The sequence below is a fragment of the Pinus tabuliformis genome, chromosome 5_1 (genome assembly GCF_031772625.1).
Source record: "Pinus tabuliformis cultivar Carrire ecotype Pingquan chromosome 5_1, CPIR1, whole genome shotgun sequence".
NCBI classification, from domain to species: Eukaryota; Viridiplantae; Streptophyta; class Pinopsida; order Pinales; family Pinaceae; genus Pinus; species Pinus tabuliformis.
Window position 1 is genome coordinate 592,257,356 of NC_142305.1, and position 13,495 is coordinate 592,270,850.

Genomic DNA, 13,495 nt, shown 5'->3' on the forward strand with positions numbered 1-13,495 from the left:
TGTAGCAGCAGAATGGTTGACTCAACCGCATAGAGCAACACATCCCCTGTATTCCACACACGGAGTTGGCAGGTTCCACTATGAAAGACCCTGCTCTAGTGGATTCAACTGATGATGAATAGTAGCAGTGCATCCATGGTTATGGTTTTGTATGAAGCTATTTAAAAACGCTAGGCATATTAGAAGTTATGTTTATAGATATCTAGTAAATAGGAAGAACAAAGACTCTCAGACATATATAAAGTGGTTGGTTAGATTTATTATTTTTTTGTTTCTGGATGGCATATTTTTCGGTTAAGTGGCCAACAAACCTAGTTTCCCTTAAGGCAGGTTGAGGTCACCTAACCCTCAGGTCACCTAACCCTCAAACATATGTATGTACCCTGCTTTATGTTAGAAAATTAATGAAAAAATACCATCATGCTTACCAGAAAAAAAAATTAAAAATTAAAAATAATTTATTCCTCTTTATATATATATATATAATTATTAATTAATTTAAATACTTTATTTTATTGAAGAATATAATTATTAATTAATATAAATACTTTATTTTATTGAAGAATATAGTTTATAATAGAGTATAAATAATTTTAAAAACCTTTTACACTAAAAATTATTAATAAACAAAATAAAATATTTTTTATAATCATCATATTTAAATTTTTCATATTATATAAATATTTTCGTTTATCAAAATCACATCTTTTTAATTTAAAAACTAATAACATAAACAAAGTTAGGAAAACAATTTAAAATTAATTTAATGTTTAAATAATAATATTACATTAAATATAATATTGATAAATAATATTACACAATATATATATGTATTTCATAAAAAAAATAAAATAGGTTTAATAATTCTGAAATATAAATTTAATTATATAAAATAATTATTATTTTTATTAAATTTATATCAAATTTTAGTTTAAAATATAAAAACATAAATTTATATATAAAATTAATATTTAAAAAAACTATAATTTAAATAAAATGTTATTAAAATGTATGATACAATTCAATATCAAAGGAGAATGTATCACATTATAGAATGTTATATAAAATTCCAGGGGCATCTGTTTTCATCTTGACTTACCATTGCCAATAAAAGTGGCAAAATTTTATCATAGTTGTCACAGTTTCCTCACAATAAGCCCAAACACCATCGCCATTACTATCCACCTGGACCCTATTTCTTGAAAGGTGCTTTTTATCAACGATTACTATCCACCAAGGGAGCGGATTCCTCGAAAGCTATTCTTATCAGCTGCTTAGCGCGCATATATATATATACATATTACATTAATGATAAAATCTCTTCCCATTTTTCCTATGTATTATGGGGATTCGCTCATTTATTATACATATAAATTTATGGTAGTTCTTAAAATTTCCTGTGCTTATGATCCTATGTCGATTCGTGAGAGCTGTTCTAGGCCTCCCAAATTAAAACCAAAACGCTTGTCTGCGTCTCTTTGCAAATGTCGATACTTGGATATCATTAATTAGCCTCACAACCTTTGGCATGGAGAGGTATGTGTGAGGGAAGTCATCCAGCCACCCGTCATTCCATCTCATTATTACCTTGACCATGGCATGGATCCCACTAATACCCCTAGTATAGCTCTCACCCTGATTGGGGAATATAAATTATCATTTAATTTATATGATGAAACATATTTTAGTTTATAACTATTATTTATGTTTTATAAATTTCAAATTTTGAAATTTTTAATTTTATGTTTATTAATAAAATTTATTAATTATATGATTTGAAATATAATAATTATTAATATTAATCCTTTTTACTTAAATTGTATTTTATTGTAATTAAATATTATTGTCTCTTGATTTAAAAAAAATGTTTATAATTTCATTAATAAAATTTTATTAATAAAACAAAATTATAATGTAAAAAATTAAATTGTTTTTACTATATTTTTAATTAGTTTTATATATTTTATTATTAAATAATTTAAAATTTAATATAAAAAAAAATTTATCTTATGGACATTGTTTTTCTCTTAGAGTGATGACACTTAAAAGTATCCGAATAAAGCAACTCCGAGCCAAATTATTAAACCATTCTCCCAAAGTTGTAATCCATGATAATAAGTAACTTTCCTTACATCAATGCAACATTTCTTCAAAAATAGTAACCCTTAATCCAACATCTCTCAAAGTTCTGATCCATGATAATGAGAATATGAAAATTCAATATTTCAAAAAAATAAGAAATAAAGAATGATGTTCCTTAATCCAACATTTCTCCCAAAGTTGTGAACCATGTGAACCATGATAATAAAGGTAATAATTTACCTCATAATATTATAAATAGTATTAACAATAAATTGTAAATTATATATATATATATATATATATATATAATTTGATACAGATCAGTGTTATATATTAGTTAATGGATATTTTTTAATTTAAATATAATTAAATAAAAATAAAATTATTAAATTTAAATTAACATTAATATTTAAAATCCAATAAATTATTAAATTTATTGATTGATAAATTGCAGTATTTTTATAATGTTAAAGATTAGAATCCAGTAAATTTATTTTTTTATTAATTAGTCATTTTTATTATATAGTAAATTGAGATAATTTCTTAATTATAATTCCGCTTAATTTAATTAGGCTGATAGGCCTTCCTTTGGAACAGACTTTCGTCGTCCCTTTGTCTCCCGTGCTGACACGTGGAGAGTTATGCCATCGCTGTCGTGCTGAGTTATGTTTTCCCTGTTTGTTTGTATTATTTTGGGTTATTCTTAAAAGCCCAAAGAAACGATGGGTTTCTCCGGAGAGTTAGGCAACCAATTCAATTCTGCATATTGAGGCCCCTCTAATGCCCGAAAATGCCGATGAATCGCTGTCGTGCTGAGTTATGTTTTCCCTGTTTGTTTGTATTATTTTGGGTTATTCTTAAAAGCCCAAAGAAACGATGGGTTTCTCCGGAGAGTTCAATTCTGCATATTGAGGCCCCTCTAATGCCAGAAAATGTCGATGAAGTGGTGTTATATATTAGTCTCTGGGACCTTGTGAGCGTCGAGAATCAAAGAAAACCTGAGCGAGAATGTAGGTAACCGTCACACAAAGCCCGGCACTCTAGAGTAGGGTAGTAATGGCGCATTCTGTTGCGGTCCCTGTTTTGCGGTGCACAGTTGTTCTGATGCACGATCAACTGTTCTGCGGTTTCCGTGCTTCCATGACCGGGAGCCTTCTTGGATCAAACTACCGGCAGTCTTGGATCAATCTCACAGAGTATAGCACTGTTCACGAGCGGGTAACGGAGCTGGAAATCGAACCGGAAGAGAACATCTGCTGGACATCATTTCTTCCAGATCAGGTCATCGTCTCTCTCAGTCCTCTTTAATAGATGCCCACTATCGTTTGGTTGGAATCGAATGAAGTGGGAGTTAGAGGCATAGAAACTTTGTACAGAAACTAAATGATTTCTCATAGCTGTCATCTTCTGCATTCTCTGATTGTCGCTGCTTATACTCAACATTCAACGGTTATGGTCAGCTGTTTGATGTGGAGTAGTCTTTAGTTCCAGTGTCGAAAATGGTTGGCGATATTTCTCTAACTTGAAAGGATATGTGTCACTAGGACCAACAAAATAATACCCATGTTGCCTTGATTGCCAGTGTATATGCCTGCAGCCATTCTAGAACTTTTACTTTGACATCGAGTTGATGTAATTCCATGTTTATTAGGCACCGACATGTTCTCACCATGGCTTGGGAGGTCTGTACTAGCTGCTTAAATGTTTTTGAACATTACCTGCAGCCTGCTCCCTATTTTGTTCAGGTTTTTCTGTTATGGCATCATATTTAAGCTGTGATTTGGGAGCTATCATAGTGCCTTCATGCACCACTTCGTGGAAGCATAGATTCATTGCCTGGAACTTTTACTTTGACATCGAGTTGATGTAATTCCATGTTTTTTAGGCACCGATATGTTCTCACCATGGCTTGGGAGGTCTGTACTAGCTGCTTAAATGTTTTTGAACATTACCTGCAGCCTGCTCCCTATTTTGTTCAGAGGCATATTTCTCTGTTTTTCCAGGACACAAATGGGTGCTAGAATGGTTGACTGGCCTGTCTCCATCGTCTCCAACATAAGTAGGAGCTCATTTAGACACCACTTTGATTCAGCATAATGAGGAGAGAAAATTGCCTAAAAGTCTCCAAATCAAAACCATTGGGCTATGGTTGCAGTTGCAGGAGTCGCAACGCAAACACATATGGCAGACAGCATTTGTAAATGGATAAACAAGAGATTTTTCTTCCAACTTTCCCCCTTACAGCGCGAGGTTTAAGTTGAAACGATTTTAAGTGGTTTCAATATCAACACATGAACTTCGAGTTTCACTGATTTCAATTCTCTTAATCCTTTCTGATACATTTTTTATTTTCACAGCTTCAACTGATATCCTAGAGGATAACATCCCCAGAATGTTCTTCAGCCATCCTTCCGAGTCTATACTTAACTCAGTAGCTTCAACATTACCAAAATATCCTGCACGGAGAAGTTGAAACCTTCATATATTGTTCTTGGCAAAAATTAATCTACAGAAGAGACTGTTATGGCATCATATTTAAGCTATGATTTGGGAGCTATCATAGTGCCTTCATGCACCACTTTGTGGAAGCATAGATTCATTGACTGGAGAATACCCTTCCTGTTTGAAAGATAATTGTTGTGGATACAAAACATATGCTCTTACAACTTTTCAATAGCATAAGGTGTGCACTTCAAGGTATACAAACTGTTTGCTATGCACCCATTGTCTCATTGTGCATGGGGAGTTCAGCACTTGCTGCTTATGGTTTTTTTGTCATCCTCACTTAACACCTGTTGTGTCAGCACAATTGTGTTCATGAATCGTTAATTTATTTCGAATATTCAAACAAAATCATCAAACATATTCATTGTCACTTACAATGTTTCCTTTTTGGACGACAACAGGTATGAATACATGCTACCTACGAAGGTTGTATGAGTGTTGCGAAGAAATTCAGCAACAAGAACTTACGCTACAAGATATGCAGACAAGGATCCTGCCACAACAATCAATGCCACTTTACCGTTTGCGCCCAGCCATCAAGTTGTTAAAAAAAATAAGGAAAATACTTAAGATAACAATTCACATTCATGAAAGGGACGCACACAGGCAAATGCACCATCAATTGCAGGAACAGCTCGCACAATATGGCACCACAATAAACACTCACTGGTGTTGCTGATGCCATGGCCCATCATGCATATATGATTAGCTGCACATGCTCAATCACATCTCTACATAATAGAATGCTTTTATTGTACATATGTTTAGAAGCCAACAAATACTTTCATTGTATATATGTTTAGTTATATCTTTCCAAACACATCTCCATGTCTAGATTGACTTGTCCCTGTCGACTTCAGGATCTTCAGATTATTACGGAAGTTGAGCATTTTAGCTCTGGACCAAACTCTGTTGTTTTGTTCTCGTTATGTCAAGATCTATTTATGCAAATCATGGAATTACAGTGTTTAAATTTCTATTCATAGTTTACAGGGATTACATTCTCCACAGAGTTTTGTATGACTGTGAATGTAATCAGTAAATTGGTTGGGCATTCTCTTTTCCTTGTAGTATACATATATGAACTTTGGTATGTTATGGCTAAACATTTGGCTTGAAATAGTTCCGCAACCATCTCTTGCATATTCGGCATGTAAATAATTCCATTTCTGAAATCACAAAGGAATCTTGTCCCTGCAACAAATATGCATACAGTTTTTAGACAACAATGCCATTTCTTCCTCATCATGTTGACAATCCATTTTCTCATAGATTTAATAGAGTCTTCTTATGTGTTCTATATGTTTTTAGGAAGATATTCTGCAGACATGAAATATCTTTGGGTATTGTTGTTAATGTTTTTCTCATAGATTTAATAGTGTCTTCTTTCGTGTTTTTCCCTTAGAACTGCCCTTTCTTGCCTTTCTCTTGGGGAATTAGTTTTTCAATCATGGAGTAGTTCTTTTTCCTCAGTAGGATTTTGATACTGCTTTCTTCCCAGTATATTTCTGTATAATCAATTTCTAAATGAATTAATTAAATTTCATTCAGAAAACTGTTATATGATGTTTTCTCAGCTTCTCTAGCCCGAGTCTATGAATGTCGAAGAGCATCCAATAAGTCTGACTTCCTGGTATAATCAGCTTCCAGATATTCTGTTTCTCCATCGGAGCTGGTTATCCTGCCATTGTATCTGCCAAACAGTAATGACTAGCTTGAGCCACCAAGAAATTAAGAATAAATTACCAATACCCAGATTTATTAGCAAGAAGCCTTTGTCAATGACACCTTCATGTTATGGTTATCACTATATCTTTAATGCAGGGTTCTCCACGTATTGCATGTTTATAAACTTTCTAAGACTCAAAAGGAACTGAAAATTGTATGGCAACCCAGAATATGGAGGAGCCGTATGAGTTTAAAAAAGTGGACATTGAATGGATGTGCCAATATAGTTTGCCAATTTATCATGGACTTTTGTTCACGTTCTGTGAAAGAGATTTTTTGTAAATATACATATTAGCTTTTGCAAAGAACAAGAATTACAAAGACAAAAATGCCCCTTCTTATCAAGTATATTTTACGCACCTTTGAAAAATAGTATTTTATGAGACATCATGGGGCAACCAAACTCACCTAATGATTCTCTCTCAGTAATCAGTGGAGGATGATTTATGGGAAACTTGTGATTCGGTGGCTTCTGAAGTTGAGGGTGAATGGCCATAAAGTAGCAAGGAGTTCAAGCCCTTCTCTTCGTCAATTTATCCATTGTCCATGCCTGATCTTGACAACCATCAACAGCTGAAGCTGTATGATCTTTACTTCCATTCACTTTCTTGACTTTGTTAAAGGCAGAGTTTTCCTCATTCACTTCCCGTGGGCAGCATGTATCATTTATGCTTTGTCCACATGTTTGTCCATTGGAACAATTACTCAAATCTGAGTCTGTACATGTAGGTAATTGAGCTTCAGTGATGCTCAATCTCCTATTGTACAAAGAGTCACAACCAAAATTGATCTTCCCTTGAAAGTCAGGCTGAAATTCTAACCACCATTTCTCATCCAGTGAGAGGCTTGGATTCATGTTGATCCAACTAGCTCTGTAATCAGATATTGCACCAACGGGAAATTATATTTGAAAGCAAACGGGTTCTGAACCACCAACTATAATCTATCTGCAATAGTGCAAAGCATATCAAAGAAAAGAATTGCATTGAAGGTCACTCCAAAGCAGCTTGGGCATTAGATGTCAGCAGCAAATATATGCAATCCTTCCTTATCACTTGCTACCAGCAGTCAAAACAATAATAGTGTGAATAGTAGGCTGCTCACCCATAAGAAATTTTCAGGCATGAAAAGTCAATCAGGTACCACTAAATTTAGCATCAAGCCTAAATGATGGCATCCTAGCTTACTGAATACAACTATCTGCATAGCATTTAGATTCTTTTTCATCAATTTCTTTACATGGATACTATTTTCTGACCAGAATATTTATAATGCTTGCTATACAAATGAGACAGGCTACACACAGAGAGAAATAGGGGTAGAAATAAGCAGTAACACTAAACCTAAACAAGAAATGAGATGAAAAATATCAAAGGCAATAACTCAATTTCAAAATCTCAATAATAATGATGTATACAATTAACTCTTAGAAGTTATAATATATATACAACTGAGTCATGACTCAACTAAGTCCACTCTCAATTTATTGACACATGTAATCCTACTCATCCTACATGATGCACATGCACATGCTAAATTATGAGGACTTTAGGACAGGTCTTCCCCTGTTAAGATGCTTTGTCCTCAAAACATGGGAAGAGAAGAATGCTTGCTGAGCCAAGACACCTAACACTGGGGCATGGACATTTAGATCACCTGCAAGAGGTCATGGGTAGGACCATAGGACAGGTCTTCCCCCATTAAGATGCTTTGTCCTCAAAGCATGGGAAGAGAAGAATGCTTGCTGAGCTAAGAAACCTAACAATGGGACATGGAATATTTAAACCACCTGCAAGGGTTTAAGGGGACACTAATCTCTCTCTCTCTCTCTCTCTCTCTCTCTCTCTCTATATATATATATATATATATATATATATATATATATATATATATATATATAGTTCAATGGGTTGGTGCCAGTATTGCCAGGACATTATTAGTACTCCAACAGACTGTGCAAGTCCCAAGTTTGATTCCCACAAAGTCAGGCATGCTTAGAATGGGGAAAAGTGTCTGGGAGTATCCTAGCGATTTATTTCCGATGATGTGTGTATGTGTGCAAATTATAGAAATAAAATATAGACATGAAAATGTAAAGTTCTAGAATATTTAAAACAAAGAATTATAACACATAAAATGTGCAAGAATACACCATAGATCATACATATAGAATCCATGAACCACAGCTTTCTCATTCAGTGTCATCAAAACATAATACATAAAGAATATGATAGATGGCAGTACTGATGAAATTTAAAAAAAAAAGAGGGTAGAAGGTTCTCATAGCTCATCCTCCTGGATCTCATAATCAATATCATCATCAATATCATCAATATCACTACCACTGAAACTAAAGTTGTTGTGACACTTTTGATCACCATTATCAAAAGTGACTGGCACTAGGACTAGTGCATTAAGATCCAACTATTGATAGTTTGAAAATAATTGACAAATGACAACATATGGGGACATTAACCATTGGCCAACATCAGTACACATGCGACTTGAGTGTTGGACACACAGGGCATGTACCCTACTCATGATATGTGCCCCATGATTGACTAATACTCAGGGCTCAAGTGTTTAAGTGCTTAACATATATTCATGGACTGAAAAGTAAAATATATTTCTCATTTTATCATCTGAGATATCGATCACCTTAGGAATCCAGATTATGCACCATTTCTAAATTTCTGTCTTTAGTGAAATCTTTTGACTTTACTATGCTATAGTCTAAATATCTCACCTTAGGAATCCAGATTATGCACCATTTCTAAATTTCTGTCTTTAGTGAAATCTTTTGACTTTACTATGCTGTAGTCTAAATCCAGCAAGAAACGTTTTGGTTTTGATGGAATTGCACATATCAGATGTTAATTTTTACAATTTGTTTGCAGTAGAAGTGTTAAAGGGTGCCAAATCCATTTCTGCATTAAAACGAACAATTTTACTGATTCAAACTTGCAATTTTGACAAAGATTGACTGGCTCGATTTGGCTGATGGCAAACTGGAAAAGGATAAAAACCTTCTTCCTTTGATATTCCCCTCAAAACCACTTTTGTGCAAAACAACAATAGAGAATGACAAATGTTACCTTTGTTTTGTTTATGTTAGTCGATTGTGAAGTGCATTTCCATGTCTGGGTTTCCGTTCTACAACTAATGCTTTTGCATGGTAACTTTGGAAGATTCTCAGTTTAGGTGAAAACTTAAAAGTCAGAGCCAATAATGGTATATGGAATAGTTACCTTTGTACAGGATGATATTTTTTCTTAATTTAGGAGACTAATTGTATGTCATGATGTTGATCTAAGTTATCTCTATATGAATATCTGTCATATCTATTTTCCCTGATGAGAGTTCACAGGAAATGTTGGAAAAGTTTCAAAATTCTACAGATTATACTAAAAAAGATATATGATATCTGTTAGTACTGTTTCAAGAAACGTTTGCCTTGAAAGCAATAGTGGTAATATGATTCCCACAAGATGTCAGTCATGCAACTACCTTGATGTTCTATTGAATGTGGAAGAAGGAGCATTTTCAAAAGGGAAATGATCATCATCGTTTCTGGTTTTCGAGCTTGTTTATGTGACGGGCATGTGTGCACACACCCATCAGTGCCTTATTACATGAGATATACGTACAAACCCAAACACATCTAATATGCAAATACCCATTCTTTAAACTGAAAACAGTGTGTTTCAATACAAGAAATGAGGAAATAGGAGGACCTTGTTATGACAATTTATCACATCTTTTCTGATGCAGTTATAGAATCCAAAGATGGGACCATTTCTGCAGCATCGGCATATACAGGTCATCATGAAGGTCAGATTTTGCTAGGTTCAGCTTGATAACAATATTTTATGCTACTTTTCAATGGATTTGTTCTATTTGAGATCATGAAGATCGGTACAGAAATCTGCATATAATTTGCAGAGTGATGTTCTTTTACGGTGAGAGTGCATTGATGCTCCCGTGAACCATGCTAGAAACTAGCCAATTGCTCTTTGCTCCATGGAAAACAAGGTTCAGGTGCCAAAGAAACAGAGCAGGGGAAGCAATGGTTAAATGACAATCCATATCTGACAAAGTTTAAAATAAAAATTCTGGAACATGCAAAGGAAGCAATTTTTAGGCATGGAGGAGGAGAGGTAATTCTGTTATTTGTATCTTGCTTCAACTATTTAATGAAGTTACTAGGGTTCTTGCAATGTGTGGTTCTGTGGTCAAGAAGGATGAGATGCTTTTTTCCCGGATTGGCTTTTTGTCCATTATTTCGCATCTTATGAAAAGCATCTTACAATTACTTAATGTTTTAGTTATAATGTGAACCACTAATGTAAGTGATTTGTTTTAATATTTACAAATGTAATTCGCCGCTTTTCAATTACCATGTTCAATAGTTTCGTTGCCTATCTATAGAGGTTTCCTCCTTTTAATAATCCTATCGGCCTCTCATTATACCTTTTGGGACAATTGCTAGTACTAGCCCATACATCATAGAATCAAGTAGTCAAACACTCGATCAATCAAACAGTGTTAGACGCTGGACTCGTTAATTTTGCGAAAAAATTACATTAAATAATGGGATCTGAGGCCCATTCGATCGGTCATGTCATTTCTTCGACCATAGAAATTAAATAAACTAATGTGACGCCCGACAGATGCACCATGTGATTTTCTTAGACATTTATTTAGTTATGGGCATATATTATTTATACAACGATTTATGGTCGTTAAATGTGGAAAGTATGTCTTGCACCTTGCAAATAAACCCACGCTAAACTTATTCGCTGACTGAAAATACCTCTCCCAACCGCCTTCTGAGAGCTCTGAGAACCATACTATGGCGATAAAGCAATATTGTAAGGAGCCCAATGACTTGATCATAAACAGTTCCTCCTCTGAGCAATACGGAAAGGAAGCCAACGAGGAAAAGATGCGTGTGCGTGAATGGGTTTGTAAAAAGAACAATGTTTTTTTTTTAATATTTATGGCTTTTAGTACTATTGAGAAATCTAGAAAGATAATTTAGATACATTATATTGAATTTCTTTTTTAAACATTTACAGCTCTTAATATTACTGAGGAATCTAAAAAGATAATCTAGATACATTACATTGAGTTGTTTTTTAAACATCTACTACTCCTACTGCTGAGAAATCCAAAAAGATAACCTGAATACATTACATAAGAACAAACATGTCACAACTTCACTCAACCAACCAGACGCCGACAACAAGGAGTCCCTTGTATTATACTGGAGAAGGCCGACTGCATAGCTTCTTTGTGGCAACGTAGGATTTACAACTGACTCAAGCTCCACCTTCCCTTCTGCGAGCAACCAAGGATGCCATTTCCCTATGACTTTCCAACATATCCGTCCAAGAAGCAATTTATCGAGTACATGGAGTCCTATGCTACGAGATTCATGTAACTCAGTCCTAGCTTCAACTTTCACACCACTTTCTCCTTTCCGTCCATGAGGGAAAGGTTGCTTTGGCAACCCATTTTTGGAGAAAAAGTCACACTTCTGCACACAAATAACCAACTTTAGACCATGCAAAACTCGGTCTAACACCTATATTGCGCAAAAACATAACGACTATTGCACCTGCAAATTGCACAAAAATCAGGATCCGCTCAGAAAAAGAAAGAATGTAGCAGAGTTAAATTTTGATTATTAGAATTATTAATCAAACTTACGTCGCTGCGCATCACCAGGAAAGGTTTGACGTTGTTATTAGCAGGATCGAGGCTGACTTCTATCCCACTGTTGCCGCATCCAAGGACAAGCACATTTTTCCCTTCTTAGAGCACACCATTTTGTAAGAACAGGCTTGAATGATCTCCCCATTAAAATTTTCCTTTCCAGTGATATGAGGAATTACTGGAACTGTATTCTCTCCAGTGGCAACTATCAACCAACGACAAATATACTCGGCTTCAGGCATACCCAACTCTTTCCGGTTAGTTGGTCTTAACAGTACTAACTCTCCACAACCCACGGGTCTCATCATATTTCGCAGTCTGAACACGCACGTTGACGCTGGGACTGAGTTGGACTCTCCTTGCATACGACTCCAAGACTCGATAAATTGCTCCCTGGACGGGTATATCGGGAAGTCAATGGGGAATGGCATCCTTGGCAACTCGCAGAACTGCTTGGGAAGGTGGAGCTTGAGTCCGTTGTAACCTATCCGTTGCCGCAAGCTATGCAGTCGGCTTACCGATCCTGAAGAGCCTGCTGTTTTTTTTTTCCGAAGGTGGCAAAACCTATCAAACTCAGGTGTCAAACCAACAGTGAGGACAACCATCTCTGGCTGCTATCCGCGAATGTCGATTTGACTCATCACCGTTATCAAGGAAAACCACGCCACCTGAATTAACCCGCTGGTGGTCCGTAAGGGAGCAGGCTTTCACTCCTGCCAGATGCCTCTGGGTCTTGGGCCGTTAACCTGTTTCCTTACGTCCGAGGAAGACGAGCTCTTAGCCAAGCATGTTTCCTTACGTCCGAGGAAGACGAGCTCTTAGCCAAGCAGAAGCAGTTTTACGGCATACTTCAGGCCGATGAAGACCCTGCTGTTATTTATAGAATGTAAAGTAAATAACATAATTATATAATTATATAAACACAATGGAGAAGCAATTACATAACAATAACACTAGTAATATTAAGAAATATTTTGGGAAAATTTCAATTCTCAGAAAAAAAATTAGCTATAGAATTCAATTAGTCTTGGCCAAAACCTTAGTTAAGCTAATCAGATTGGCCACATTTAATTTTTTATTTATTTTTTCAATCCATAAAAAATACTTTCCTTTTCACTAATAGAAAAGAATGCATTTGCTAAAATTTTTATACATTTTTCAATCCATAAAGATACTTGATACTTTCTTTTTCATTAATAGAAAAGAATGCATTTGCTAAAAATTTTGTACATTTTTTCTTTTTCAGACAAACCAATATCCTTACCGAATACAATTTATTTATAAACTTATTTCCAATCTTATAAACTTATTTCCAACCAAATACAACCTCCATAATACCATGGACCACAAAAACCCATTAACTATACTCAAAACCATTAACTATACTCAAAACCATTAACTTTAGAATATCATTTCCTAATCAAAGTTAATCCTATTCTTTTCCTATTCTACGTAACTTTTC

General features: G+C 34.8%; 1 long non-coding RNA gene across 1 annotated transcript; it reads right to left on the reverse strand.

Annotated features, from left to right (window-relative positions):
* Positions 1-11,330: 11,330 nt before the first annotated feature.
* LOC149166257 (uncharacterized) lies at positions 11,331-12,556 on the reverse strand. The gene is made up of 2 exons (XR_016260409.1): positions 12,028-12,556; positions 11,331-11,854 (listed from the first exon to the last, which is right to left on the reverse strand). It is a non-coding gene; the product is annotated as an uncharacterized LOC149166257 (long non-coding RNA).
* Between the last annotated feature and the right edge of the window lie 939 nt (positions 12,557-13,495).